General features: G+C 39.1%; 1 protein-coding gene across 1 annotated transcript in view; it reads left to right on the top strand.

Annotated features, from left to right (window-relative positions):
* The first annotated feature begins 231 nt into the window (after window positions 1-231).
* gja2 (gap junction protein, alpha 2) overlaps window positions 232-13,440 on the top strand; it is a 30,156-nt gene continuing 16,947 nt past the window's right edge. Inside the window, exon 1 of the mRNA XM_039766298.1 lies at window positions 232-496. The gene's annotated coding sequence lies outside the window, so the exon portion shown is untranslated. The remainder of the gene's footprint in view (window positions 497-13,440) is intronic.

The raw sequence follows: 13,440 nt of genomic DNA, 5'->3' as shown, positions 1-13,440 counted from the left end.
AATGGCAGGTCGCGGAATGGCTCTCGATCCGTGGAATTCCAACTCAGTCTGTCTGTGATAGCGCTTGATCTGTGCCTCCTGTCCTAGTAGCCGAGTATATTTAGAAAGCTAAGTGGTCCAAAACTGCGCAGAGGCCGCTCATTGGAAGTCAGTACTGTCAATCAAATTGCTACGAGGCCAGTCACTGAAATCCCAGTCTCATTTTAACAGCCAAATTTAACCAAGCACGGAGGGTATTTTTGGAGGTGGGGGTGTAGATGCTGTGGTACTTAAGCAACGGAAGAGCTTAGGAGTTTACAACAGAGCACAACTTTAAAGTCTTTCCCGACTTTTAACATAATTATCTTCAGCACAGACTCTGTCCTTTACTCGTCCCTATTCAAGAGCTTAGTCTTGGACTGCAAAGCTCTGGGACTTCTCAAAATGTGCCGGTGACCTGAGTGAACACTCCGATCAGAGGGACACTCCTGGCCCTGGACATGTGTCAACAGAAAAGGTAAAGAACTAAATCTGCGCTTAAAAAGAGCTTCACTGTGGAAAGAAAATACATTTCATTATCTTGATAATCGCAGTATGAAGATATGGTTTAGTTTGCATTTAATCGTTTGCATAGACCTGCTTTGTAAAATAAAAAGTGGGAGAGAATCAACAGTGAGAAACGTTAGGCCTCCGAACCAAAAGCACCTGCTAGTTTCTGCGAAAAATGCTATTTCCAGTCGCAATTCCTTCGCATGTCTCAAAATCGGACTCACGTTTTCAATCAATCGAAAAACTTTCGTTTTGTATAGTGCCTTTCACATGTAGCTTTGAAACCGATCGAAGTTCAGTTACACCGCGTCTGTCTGCTGCTAAATGAAGCTCAAGACACGGTGAGCTCACCCGGGGCCTGCGAGGTTGCTTTGGAGACATTCGGTGTTATTATTATTTTAAACTTAAACAAACTTCAGTGATCTGGTCCGCTATTAAATGTTATAGTTATTTGGCGTTTGGGTGGGCGCGCCGGTTGATTGTGGCAGAATATTCATCTGGCTTTTTATATTTTTTATATCCGTTATTCACAGTTTCCCCTGTTATGTCGGCGCTACATTTTTGTATTTTCATTATTCTGCTTCGATTGCGTATCAGGTTATTGTGCCGTAATCTTACAGTCCTGTAAATTACTCTTTGGTGTTGCAAGTTATTAGCGCTACGTAAAATAATTATTGATTTCATTAGCAATCTCTTCATTTTGATCCATTTTAATCAATTATTGTAAACCTTACAGTTTACTCCAACGAACTACTTTTTTGACATGGTTAATGATTTGTGAATTTCTGAAATTAAGTTGGAATCCTCGCCCCTTAAAGTGTTCACAGCGCTAAAAACTGGTGACAAACTAACATTTCAAGACGTTATGTTCCTGTAAAAAGAAAGTTACGTACAAGTGCATTGAAACATTTTCTCTCTTTTTTTTTTTTGGCTCCCGCTTTTCAAGTTTGTTTTTGGGCCTTACCCATATCCCTACGTATTTGAAATATAAAACAAAGAAATAACTATCAAGTACATTTTGCTTTTTAATCATGTAAAGCGCATGATGATCAGATCATTGTGGCTGATAGATAGATAGATAGATAGATAGATAGATAGATAGATAGATAGATAGATAGATAGATAGATAGATAGATAGATAGATAGATAATAATTGGCCAACAAGAAATCGCATACTATAATGGCAAACGTTTTATGAATGCCATCGGCAGTTGCTTTATTCAGGCTGGGAATTGCGATGATTTTATTACTTCGCCCATTTTCACACACCCAGTTTCCGTAGACCAAGAGGGCGATGCAGATCTTTTCATTGCAGCGCTGAGTTACAAACATAAACAGCCGAGTCTGTGTTAGAATCCGATGCCTTTTTTAATTATTACTTTTTGCGCAATGGTTGGTGCTGCCACTCCGTGAGCTCCGTCGAAGGTGGATTAGAGTAGCGGTGAGCGTTGTGTTTTCACGTCCCTTCCACATCCGACAAGTGCGTTACTTCGGTTCTCTAAACTGGGCCAGTATACGGTGTCAGGGTCTTCCTCGTGGCGCTGGACATTGGTGACGTGCGTGTTGCATGTTGATTAGACACACGCAGGTATCCACAGTGAGCCTATAAACCTGCTGTATGCCTGTGCAGGTGTGTGCTGTGCGACTAACTGGCGTTCTGTCCGGCTAAGTTTCTACCCTTGCTGTCGACACTGTCGGAGTTGACCCCTGGCATCACGGTCTTGGATTACGCAGATCCAAAAAAAGGATGGTTATGTGGTTGAGATTTATGTTTAGTAAATATTAAAATTGGCTAATTTATCTCGAGGTACAGAATTATTGCAATAATTATTTCTACAATTGGATGGCGATGTGCAGTACAGGCTCCCTGCCTTGCAGCCCGAATAGACGGTTCTTTGCAAATCTGAGTGTTCCATGAGGTCCCTTAATCTTAATATGAATCATTATCATCTTCGTCTTCTTTTCACGCATTCTTTGTGGGGTCGATATGCTTGATCAACCTTTTCCAAACACTTCCTCGCCAATTTTCTTTCAGGTCTTCTTGCTTTCCTTTCCCCTGTACTTCCATTCCTAATACTCTTTGCCCACATATTCACTGTCCCTCCTCATCACGTCCATACGACTTTCCTGTGCTTTCTTAGCTACCTCTCTCTCTTTAGTTGTACCTCTGATTTTCTCATTTTGTATTCTGCCCTTCTTTTTGTAACTCGACACATCCATCTCAACCTTCTCATCTAACTTCTGCTCTTTATTTTTTGAATTTGCTACAGTAGGCTTCACTTCAAAAATTCTTTAACTGAAGCTAATGCAATTACCTGTAAAAGTCCACGTAAATGAATGAATCCCGACAGGACTAATTGTAATTCATGTAATAAAAGTCATATTAATCGCCCAAAGATCAATTAAATAAATGTTGGGTAAAAAAAGTGTTTTTTTGTTTTGTTTCTTTTTAAATCCAACCATCCATTATCCAACCCGCTATATCCTAACTACAGGGTCACGGGGTCTGCTGGAGCCAATCCCAGCCAACATAGTGTGCAAGGCAGGAAACAAACCCCGGGCAGGGCGCCAGCCCACCGCAGTTTCTTTTTAAATCCTCACCCTAAACACCGGATACTTTTTTGTTGGTAAACGCGATGCTCCAGCACCTTCCGTGACTGCTTGGTACAATTCACGAGGAGCTCCTTTAGAAGGTCGAGCTTCACGGTGCAGAGCTCGGAACTGCTGCTGGGTCTGCACGGCGACTGTCAGGCTCCTGTAATCCCGAGGTGTAGTTTACCTGAAGTTATGTCACACTTCAGCCGCTACAGCTATACCCGACTGTTTAGAAGTGCCAGAAAGAATGTCTTGCATGCATAATTTATTATATAGGAGAGAAGAATACAGAGCGCTCCATTACTATTACAGTCCTTGAACAATAAGGTGTTCGCATAACTGTTTCGTCTACCGCTCGGGTTTAGTCCCGTTGTCCTGGCAGATTGATCTTGTTATTTCTGGAACGTGACGTAAAAATACGCAATAATCAGCAGGAATATTTGAATTTATTAGAGTTCGTTTTCTGGACGTATTTTCACTGGTTAGGGTTAGTAGAGTTTGCTACTGGAAACCAGTTTATTTTAACTCTTTAAATACTGTACAGCTTAAAAAATGTGAAGGCACCGATTAATTACCTAATTCAATTTGAACTGGATTGATTTGGATGTATTGTGTAATTAAAAGTTTTTGTGTATCATTTTTCTTTCCAACCAGTGGCGTAGCTATAGGGGCGGGCGGAGGGTGCGGTCCGCCCCATGCGTCACATTTTTGGGAGCGGCATTATTGGCAGCAGGGTTCGGAAAAATATTACTCGTGAATGAAAAAAGTACAATTCTCTTATTTGTACCCACAAATGCTTCAAAAAATAATTTTCAGACTGCCCTACTGTGGCGGCAACAGACACAGCAGTTGAAATTTATGAGGCAACAACAAAAATAAACATTACACCGATAATAATTTCTTGGAAGATAAACAACCAATTTATAATTTTTATAATTCAATCTGAATGTGTTCCTGCTCTGCGCAGATAATATCCCCACCTATCACTTGTACACTACACTGGTTCTGGTTTTCGCAGCGTAATTATATTAAACTAATAATTAGAACATGGCTTATCAGTGCGTCTATATTATATTCTTGTCTAGTTGACGCTTACAAATAATGTAAAAAATGATTGCGGTTTCTCTATATATGAACAAATATATGCTAAATTTGTCTCTGTACGTCATTTTAATACTCTCTTTAAATAGGTTAACATATTCAGATATGTTGGAGGGCAGCAATTTAGATTTTTTTCTCTTTTGGAATTGGATGCTACAATAACACAATTGATCTGCACCGAATTTGAAATATATTTGGTTCTGTTTTCCCAAATATTGAGACAATTACACATGTTACATTGGCATGAGAAGTTCTCTGTTATGGTGGCCATAGCGGGCATAACATTGTTTTTCTTGCAGTCAGTACAATGAGAAACATAATGTATACATTTAAATCGACTGCTGAGCACTCATCTATTTGCATTACACAGATAACTTTATGTAAAAATTGACTAAACACAATTAATGTAAATTATAACCAACAGAGTTAGATCTACTTAAACGCATGTTGTACTTACACTTTTTCTAACTACCAAGTATGTATTACTTTTTTTTTTGTATCGGTATGCTGCTGCTGGATTACGTGAATTTCCCCTTGGGATTAATACAGTATCTATCTACACTGGACGTTGTTTATATATTAGCTTACTACGAACAAACAATTCATAAATCCATTTACCTTTAAACTAACTTTATTTCAGGGTCGCGTGGAACCTGAATCTATCACGGCAGCAGAAGCGCCACTCCAACAATGGGTACAGTAGTGTCGCTCATACACAAACCTATATCGGGATAGTGTGGACTCGCTAACAACAGAAATATGGAACCAGGGAAACTAAACTCCTCATATGCTCTCCAATCACATATTTTAATGTAAAATCAACTTCACCTTCTAAAAACTCAACAGATATGTCGATTATCAATAGTAAGCAATGTTGTTAATTAATTGCAATTAACGATACTGATGTATCGTTACATCGAAAGTGCAAACTATTAATAGACTGTATGCAAGAGAGAGAGCGAGAGCGAGGGTGGGAGCATGCGCGAGGCAAGTAAATATTTTAGATATTTTTTTTTTTGCGTCCACCAGACCACAGACAGCACAGAGAATCACTCACACTGCCAATCGCTGGACATTTGAACCGGATGTTTGGAGCACAGGTTTATTAGTGTTCGTGAGTCCATCGGTGCACTTCTTTACTGCGCCAGTTGACGGTAAGGAACTCTCGGTACTTTGGATGAACTCGATGTTCAGCAGAAATCATTTCCCTGCCACCAGAGGTCGTACAAGATTCGGCATGACTGATATCTTACTTCATTTAAACGCTGCCGTTCTACCAAGGGTTTTAAGTTATTTCAGGAGGGATTAACGTTTTGTTCAGTTTTAAACCCGCAATTGCATACCGAGTTGAATGGAAAAGATTTACCGTTTGCGTATATTTCTAAATAAGTAAAACGTATACACATACAGGCAGAGTCTGAACCATTGTTAACTATACTATATCACTATTACATAAATAACACTCCCAAACAAGCTTAATCCTATTCGGGGCTGTGGGTGGCTGCATAAAGCAACCTGGGACAGATTTGCAGTCCATCACAGGGTCCACTCACACTCATATGATATATAGCCGTTTAAAATAGTATTCCTTATTTTATACTGTGTAATTTAAGACTGGCACCGTCCTAAAGTGCATTGCATGACCATCATAACACAAGACCCCACTTTTATTGCTTCATTTTTGGGAGGCTAACAAAACTACTTGAGCTGCAGTAAAATATGAATGTGTACAAACACTCTAGCCCTGTCTGCTGGATTACTATTTCAGACTAAAAGCTACGCACATATCATTTATTGGGATAAATATAACTTTATCTGCAGTAGCTGATATATTGATTTATACAGTTGTCTTTGAGGTTAACACAGATGCCTCACAACCCTAAAGGTCTACATTCAGTTTTCTAGCCAGTAAGTAGATGATATGTGAATTTGTACTTTCTCTCCCTTGCATATATGCACTCCCCACTCCCAATATCTAATTTTGTCACAAACGTGTGCATTTTAGATCAGTTGGCAGCTCTACAATGGCTACGTGGAGTGAGTAGGGTGTGTGTGTGTGTCTGCTCAGTGCTCAACTGGTGCTCCATGCAGGGATGACTCCTGTTTTGCACCAAATGCTGCAGGGATTGGCCTTAACTCCTCTTAATCCTGTGGTAGGAGCAGGGATCTTAGAAAATAAATTGGTACCAACAGTATTTTTTATTAACATCCCTCATTCAAACTGTAACTTCATAAAAATGCTGCAGTGGTCAGAAATTTTACAAATTTAAAGCTGTAACCTCAGAATACAGACCAGTTAATGAAAGCCACATGATATCTACAATTTTTGCAGGCTGAAATGAATGGAAATGGCATTGAAACAGAACTTACTCTGTTTATTCTGGATCAAGAAATTACTGTTTAATTTTTCAGGTCTTGTAGGACTTCTTTGGTGTGGAGCATTTTTGTTCTCAGCCTTACATTTTCTATGTGGAAAATAAACTGAGATTCCAGTACTGAGTACAGTAAAGGTTGAATTTGATGTTTTCTCTCCAGTAACTGAGGGTCCCAGCCATGTTTTGCTTTGCCTTTTTTTAAAATTTTACTAGGACTTTAATGACAACAGTTGAAGACCATGGGCCAAGTGTTATTAACCAAGTACTGGCCTGCTCCAGCAAGAGGGGACAGGTGCAGATGCACTTAAAGCATCATTTAGGTTAAAAAAAGCACCTGGAAGACCCCGAGGGGCACATGAGAGCATGGTGGTCGACAGGGTCTGTGAAAGAGAACCCAGGCAGGGTGGAGGCCCTGTTTATAGAAAAAGGATCACATCTCGCCTGACAGTGCATTGTAATTCTGTTTTTCTCTTCACATCCGTTTGGCTAATAACAGTAAAACAGACAAATTGTGCCAATATATAAAATACGAGGGCCGTTCAAAAAGTTTCTGCACTTTTATATATTTATTGGAAATAAAAAGGCAGGAGGAGTAGTAATTGGGCATTAAAAAGTTGGCGCAACGCTGGGAAAATTGCATCACAAATGAAGGTGACAATGTAGAAAAGTGATGTCATTTTATTTTAGAAATTCTTAATAAATTGATTTAGAAAAAAACAGCAGAAACTTTTTGAACCTCCCTCGTATAAATATGCTTACATGTTGCAGCATGATAGCAATAAGTATATTCCTCCAAGTAAATGCAAACACTCTTTCTCTTAATCTGTGATTATTGATAACATTTATTTATTTAGATAAAATTTCCCTTTGAATGTCACTTATCAGACACTTTTCTAAGTTGATTTATCTCATACTAATCAAATCATTATTCAAACAGGATATCGTGACTTCACTCCAGTCTAAGGTGACATACAATGTCTTGGAGGGTTTTATGCTGGGACTTATTCTCTCCTTAGGTGGGCTGGCACCCTGCCCGGGGTTTGTTCCTGCCTTGTGCCCTGTGTTGGCTGGGATTGGCTCCAGCAGACCCCCCCGTGACCCTGTGTTAGTATACAGCGGGTTGGACAATGACTGACTGACGGACTGGTTTATTCTTTTTATATATATATATATATATATATATATACATACACACAGTGGTGTGAAAAACTATTTGCCCCTTCCTGATTTCTTATTCTTTTGCATGTTTGTCACAAAAATGTTTCTGATCATCAAACACATTTAACCATTAGTCAAATATAACACAAGTAAACACAAAATGCAGTTTTTAAATGATGGTTTTATTATTTAGGGAGAAAAAAATCCAAACCTACATGGCCTGTGTGAAAAAGTAATTGCCCCTTGTTAAAAATAACCTAACTGTGGTGTATCACACCTGAGTTCAATTTCCGTAGCCACCCCAGGCCTGATTACTGCCACACCTGTTTCAATCAAGAAATCACTTAAATAGGAGCTGCCTGACACAGAGAAGTAGACCAAAAGCACCTCAAAAGCTAGACATCATGCCAAGATCCAAAGAAATTCAGGAACAAATGAGAACAGAAGTAATTGAGATCTATCAGTCTGGTAAAGGTTATAAAGCCATTTCTAAAGCTTTGGGACTCCAGCGAACCACAGTGAGAGCCATTATCCACAAATGGCAAAACATGGAACAGTGGTGAACCTTCCCAGGAGTGGCGGCCGACCAAAATTACCCCAAGAGCGCAGAGGCGACTCATCCGAGAGGTCACAAAGACCCCAGGACAACGTCTAAAGAACTGCAGGCCTCACTTGCCTCAATTAAGGTCAGTGTTCACGACTCCACCATAAGAAAGAGTCTGGGCAAAAACGGCCTGCATGGCAGATTTCCAAGACGCAAACCACTGTTAAGCAAAAAAACATTAGGGCTCGTCTCAATTTTGCTAAGAAACATCTCAATGATTGCCAAGACTTTTGGGAAAATACCTTGTGGACTGATGAGACAAAAGTTGAACTTTTGGAAGGCAAATGTCCGTTACATCTGGCGTAAAAGGAACACAGCATTTCAGAAAAAGAACATCATACCAACAGTAAAATATGGTGGTGGTAGTGTGATGGTCTGGGGTTGTTTTGCTGCTTCAGGACCTGGAAGGCATGCTGTGATAGATGGAACCATTAATTCTACTGTCTACTAAAAAATCCTGAAGGAGAATGTCCGGCCATCTGTTCGTTAACCCAAGCTGAAGTGATCTTGGGTGCTGCAACAGGACAATGACCCAAAACACACCAGCAAATCCACCTCTGAATGGCTGAAGAAAAACAAAATGAAGACTTTGGAGTGGCCTAGTCAAAGTCCTGACCTGAATCCAATTGAGATGCTATGGCATGACCTTAAAAAGGCGGTTCATGCTAGAAAACCCTCAAATAAAGCTGAATTACAACAATTCTGCAAAGATGAGTGGGCCAAAATTCCTCCAGAGCTGTAAAAGACTCATTGCAAGTTATCGCAAATGCTTGATTGCAGTTATTGCTGCTAAGGGTGGCCCAACCAGTTATTAGGTTCAGGGGCAATTACTTTTCACACAGGGCCATGTAGGTTTGGATTTTTTCTCCTAAATAATAAAACCATCATTTAAAAACTGCATTTTGTGTTTACTTGTGTTATATTTGACTAATGGTTAAATGTGTTTGATGATCAGAAACATTTTGTGTGACAAACATGCAAAAGAATAAGAAATCTGGAAGGGGCAAATAGTTTTCACACCACTGTATATATATATATATATATATATATATATATATATATATATATATATATATATATGTTAGTATTATGATCTTTATTTCAGAACTTCCTAGTAGCACAGTGGGCTCAGCTTCAGTGTACCAGAGGTTGTACATGTGAGGCTGGCACTTTCTCCCCATGTCTGCATTGGTTTTCCTTTAACATCAACAAAGATGTGTAGGTTCATTTAGATGGTAATTTCAAACTGACTCCTGGGTGAGTGAGAGAAATCATGTTGTACTGGTGCTCTGGAGAGTGTTGCTGGAATAGGCTCCTTTCTCCCACGGCCCTGACTTGAACTGTGTAGGTTTGTAAATGAGAGGAGACGTGAAAATTAATATCCATTCATATCATTTACATTTCTGTGCTTTCTAAAACCTGTTTTTTCAACCTTGGAAAAAATGCAAAATTAAGATGGTTTCTTAAGCCAAAGGATCTTGAAAGCTCTAGTTTTATTTATTTGTTCCAAAGCAAAACATATACATAATGTACTGTTTTATCATCAGGATGACCAAACCACTTACTATTCAGAGCTCTTTCATAAATGTTTACAATACCAATGTATTAACAGTTAATTCAAAACATTGCATTAACAACTAACTAAGTAGCACTGTAACTTCCTGTTAGATCATCACATGCATCGTGAAATGTAACAATAAATAAATAAATAAAATATGTGAACATTCATAATTAAATGTGGCACAAAATAGAGATTTTGTTGGTTATTTCTTTATGTATTTGGTGCATTGCCATTTGGAGTCTACATAAATCTTTGGTGATCACATTTACAGCAGACACTTCAGCTGCAGACTCCAGACAGAATCCATTCATTATCCAACCCGCTATATCCTAGCACAGGGTCACGGGGGTCTGCTGGAGCCAATCTCAGCCAACACAGGGCGCAAGGCCGGAAACAAACCCAAGGCAGGGTGCCAGCCCACCGCAGGGCACACACACACACACACTAGGGACAATTTAGGATCGCCAATGCACCTAACCTGCATGTCTTTGGACTGTGGGAGGAAACTGGAGCACCCGGAGGAAACCCATGCAGACACGGGGAGAATATGCAAACTCCACGCAGGGAGGACCCGGGAAGCGAACCCAGGTCTCCTAACTGTGAGGCAAGTAAGGGTACTGTACAGTACTTCTCAGTAACTTCTTCTTTCACTCACGCCCACCACCAATGAACACAGTCACAACTTTAAACATGTACTTTGGGGCTCATAAGCATCTCATACAGTATATACTCTACTAATAAATTAATCAATCAAAACACAGTACTCACTAGTACTCTCATCTTTGACGGATGAAAATGGCAGTTTTCATTTCAAGGCATTTTTCATCTTGTGTGAAGTGTCACTGAAGTAAATCAAATGAACAGTAATTAAAGCTACTATATATATAAAAAATCCTAAGCCTAAAAGTGCAACGATTTTATGTGACTTTTTATGACACCCCTGCTTTAGTGCCATGGTATGGTGAAGACAACTGGTGATATAAATTAGCCAATCTGCCACTGAAACATTAGAACACTCTAGACAAGAACAGGCCATTCAGCCCAACAAAGCTCGCCAGTCCTATCCACTTATTTCTTCCAAAAAACATCAAGTTGAATTTTGAAAGTCCCTAATGTCTTACTGTCTACCACACTATTTGGTAGCTTATTCCAAGTGTCTATTGTTTTTTGTGTAAAGAAACACTCATGTTTGTGCCCTTAACATGCCCTTTTACCCTTAACAAGTTTCCAACTGTGTCCCCATGTTCTTGATGAACTCATTTTAAAATAACAGTCTCGATTCACTGGACTAATTCCCTTCATAATTTTAAACACTTCAATCATGTCACCTCTTAATCTTCTTTTCCTTAAACTGTATAGGCTCAGCTCTTTTAATCTTTCCTCATAATTGAACCCCTGTAATCCTGGAATCAGCCTAGTTGCTCTTCTCTGGACCTTTTCTAGCGCTGCTATGTCCTTTTTGTAGCCTGGAGACCAAAACTGCACACAGTACTCTAGATGAGGCCTCACCAGTGCATTATAAAGCTTGAGCAGAACCTCCTTGGACTTGTACTCCACACATCAAGGTGCTTTATAATCTAACATTCTTAATGGCTTCTGAACACTGTCTGGCAGTTGATAGTGTCGAGTCCACTATGACTCCTAAATCCTTCTCATAAGGTGTACTCTCGATTTTCCGACCACCCATTGTGTATTCAAGCCTAACATTTTTATTTCCTAGATATAATACATAACCTTAAAAAAGGTTAAAATTGTACAAAACTGAAATATGCCATACATGCAAATTATTTGCTAAGAAATGTACATTGAAAGGTACAATAAATTGTAAATTGCCACATGTCAGCTTTACTGTTTCCCAATACTCCATCACCATTCATTGGCCAGATTCAATATTTACCAAAACAATAAATAAAATGCAAACTAGAGTCTTTTCAAAAACAATCTGTACTCAAGTAAATATGCTCCAGGTTAAAATTTCTAATATAGTAAGCTTAATAGTGCTCACCCCTTGGATGGGATTGCATTAAAATTAATGTTTAGTTTATTTTCTCATGTGTGTAACTGGGTCAGTTTCTCCTGTTCAGCACTCCCAAACTGGGTCACTCAACAAGGCTGCTACTTACGGCAAAGTGGAAAACGAATTTAACATGCTAGTCTCTGTAACAAGAGGGTAAAAGAGGTTGCCTACACGTAAAATGAAGCATTGTTGTAGACGAATATGAAGTGTCACTTTGAAACATCTTACCTTTCAAAAAAAAAAAATAAATAAATACAAAATTGTGAGAAAAACAGTAATATACTTTTGTTTAGCCAACCTAGTTCTAATCTGGGAAAGCTTCAAATAAACACAAATGGGCAGGAAGATGCCCACCTGGCAGCACCGATACTAATGACAGTCTTTGTCACCCTACAACACCTCAGCTAATCAAAAGCAGGGTCAAAGTGCAATTTGGGCTTTGGCTGCAGACGCCCGAGTGAAGAAGCAGCTCTTGTATCACTTGTGACGCGTTACTTCAAAGTGCGACAGTGAGCTTTGTGAAAGACTTTGCACATGGAGACGTCTTATAAAATTGCAAAGTATGATATTAAATAGTATGGGACGTAACATAGCTACTGGACTTGAGTATCTCACACACTATGAAAGACTTTGTAAAAACTGCAGCTGTTACCAGATTATCTTCCTTGTCTTTTATACAAATATTTATAATAAAAAAAATAAATAAATAACCGTGCCTCCTCCCATCACCATGAAAATCTGGAGAGGCTTCCATGGTGCTATATTTGACTAAATTAACTTTGAAACTATTCGAGAGGGTCAGGTTGCAAATATACCAAGCTTACAAAATAAGTGTATCATCCATCTATCTATTTTCTGACCTGTTGAGTGGCACAGAGGTAGTAGCAGTAAAAGCATACATTTGGTGCAAGGCAGAAACCAACCAGAACAAAATTCATTGCAGGGAACACACATGCACACCCCATCACACTGATGCCAGTTCAGAGTTACTACTGCAACTAAAGTCACCAACAAATCTTTGGGATGTGGGTAGGAGAAATGCACAGAATGTGTAAGTTTTACACAGTAGTGTCTGGACCAGGATTTAGACAAAGACTGAGACAGCAGCACTAACCAGTGCTCCACTATGCCACCCAAATTAATTTTGTAAAACTACTCAATTAAACCAGAACATTTAAAATAATTGGGTACATCACTTCTGAACAAATATATTGAAGAATAAAGTTAATAATTACATAAGCAGAGGTAAGAGCTAGTAGGGGATGCCATCCCTAGTAAGTACAAGTAGTTGCTGTGTGCAGATTAACAAGGCAGGCAGTGGTTAAAGTGCTTGGTTGTCACATTTGTACATAGTTCAGTTGTTCTTGGGTCTGAAACGTATTTAGAGTTGTCTTTAAAAAATTTAGTGTGATTCCTCACTGCAAGTTACCACAGAAAAGGATGGTTGATTTACCAAAAGAGTAAACATTGGCTCTCATGCCTAAACTTGAATATAAATAAA

The sequence above is a fragment of the Polypterus senegalus genome, chromosome 10 (assembly GCF_016835505.1).
Source record: "Polypterus senegalus isolate Bchr_013 chromosome 10, ASM1683550v1, whole genome shotgun sequence".
NCBI classification, from domain to species: domain Eukaryota; kingdom Metazoa; phylum Chordata; class Cladistia; order Polypteriformes; family Polypteridae; genus Polypterus; species Polypterus senegalus.
This window is presented reverse-complemented; position numbering and strand designations above follow the sequence as displayed.